The sequence below is a fragment of the Sapajus apella genome, unplaced genomic scaffold (assembly GCF_009761245.1).
Source record: "Sapajus apella isolate SASKATOON/1434 unplaced genomic scaffold, GSC_monkey_1.0 scaffold3, whole genome shotgun sequence".
NCBI classification, from domain to species: Eukaryota; Metazoa; Chordata; class Mammalia; order Primates; family Cebidae; genus Sapajus; species Sapajus apella.
In genome coordinates, this window is record NW_022436943.1 from 46,998,512 (window position 1) to 47,000,547 (window position 2,036).

Here is a 2,036-nt window from a genome sequence, read left to right on the forward strand (position 1 = left end):
TGGCCTCCCAAAATGCTGGGATTACAGGCTTAAGCCACAGCACCTGGCCTGAGCCCAGGTCTCTTTTGCTCCCAAGTTTGTGTTCACTGCAGTACAACATGCTGCTTCTGCCAGTAAGTGATTGCTGGGAAGGGAAGTTAGGGCACCTCAGCTGAAAAAGGCTTTAATGTCTCCCAAGTCCAGAGGGCTGGAGGAGAAATTATCTGAAAAATGATCCAAGAAGATAGCACCTGGGTGGGGTTCCAGGGATCCCGGTCGTCTGAAGGCCATCTGCTCTACGCTTTCAGCTGGTCTTGAATAAGGTTCTCTGGGCGAGACATTGATCACCACCTGCAGAGGTGTGTCCTGCAGACCCTGACTCAGTGACAGATGAATGAAATATACCCACACACCCAGCACAGAGACTTGAGTGGGCTAGGGATTGTTGTCAGCTGCTCTGAGGGCGATTGCAGCTAACTGACCACTACTCCCTGTTCCTCCTTGCATTTATTCAGTATAAATTTAATAACAGAGGTTCTAATTTTAGTATATGTGCTGCCCAAGGGAGCACCAGAGGTTCTAAGTCGATACGCTTGTGGATAATTAGCATGGTTAAAAGAGTGGCTTTATGAATAATAAAAGGTTTTGGTTCCAGGGCCCAAAGTAAACACTGACGGGTAATTCCCCTTCGACCTCCCTCTGAGAGGGACATCCAGCACAAAGTTTACAGGAGTCAACAGGGTAGAGACAAAGGAATGTGGGGTAAACAGACTTAACTGGGGAAGTTTCTATTATCCCTAATCTTCACCCTATGATCTAATGCTCTGAGATAAGAATTGGCTGCCTTCAGCCAGTCTCATTAAAACCTTTCGGCCTTCCAAAAGGTTTGAGACTATATTTTATATCTTCCCTAATATTTCCCTTAATATTTTGCCAGCCACCCTGAGTGAATCTCAACATCTGAGTAAAACTTCATGTCATTTTCTTCCTATCATATGTCACTACTCTAGGTTATGTTTTTCGTCATTCTCAGAACTGCAATCATTTTTTTTTTTTTTTTTTTTTGAGGCAGGGTCTCACTGTGTTGACCAGGCTAAAGTGCAGTGGTGCAATCACAGCACCCTCGACCTCCTGAGCTGGGGTGATCCTTCCATCTCAGTCTCCAGAGTAGCTGGGACTACAGGTGTGCACCACCACACCTGGCTAATTTTTGTATCTTTTTTGTAGAGACAGGGTTTCGCCGCATTGCATGGTCTGGTCTCAAACTCCTGGGCTCAAGTGATTTGCCCACCTTGGCCTCCCAAAATTCTAGGATTACAGGTGTGAACCACTGTGCCTGGCCTTGCAATCATTGTTAAAGGTTAGATACCATCCAGGTTTCTACCTGATTTAAACCCCCAGTTTGTTTGACAGTTTAGCCTTTGTTTTCACCCCTTAGCAGCCTGGACACCCCGATGATGTTTGGGGCCCACTTGCTCATCCATCCATTCATTTATCCCACAAGCATGTGAGCACCGTCTGCCAAGCACTGACTGAGCTTGGCCTGGGGGTTCAAAGGGCACCAAACCTCTGTCCTTGCCTCCTGCGAGAGCTCCCACTCCAGACTGATTCAGGAAATCCCTACTGTGCTACAGTGTGACAGGGGCTAGAATCAAGGCAGGGATCCTGGGTAGAAAGGTTGGAGAAGGCTCCACAGAGGAGGTGAAGGTCAAGTAGGAGTTCACTGGGAAGGGTGGGGATAGGCATCATAGCACAGGGACTAACATGTGCAAAAGCACAGAGGCATCATGCACATGGCCTGTTGGGGCTAGGGGAGGACCCAGACATCCCAGGGAGGATGTTTGAGTAAAGCCAGTCACAGTCCTTGTCCCCGGGACATGACAGACTTCTGTTATAGGTGGCAAAGGTAAAGTCAGCCTATGCTGGAACTTTGGTTTAGAAATAGATACTTGGGCCTTTCTGTTGTTATCAGAAAGTGGATGCTGAAGAGGCTGAGGCAGGATCATAGGAGGGGGCCAGCTGGAGGGGCAGTGGAGGTTCCGGGCTGGGGAGGTTCA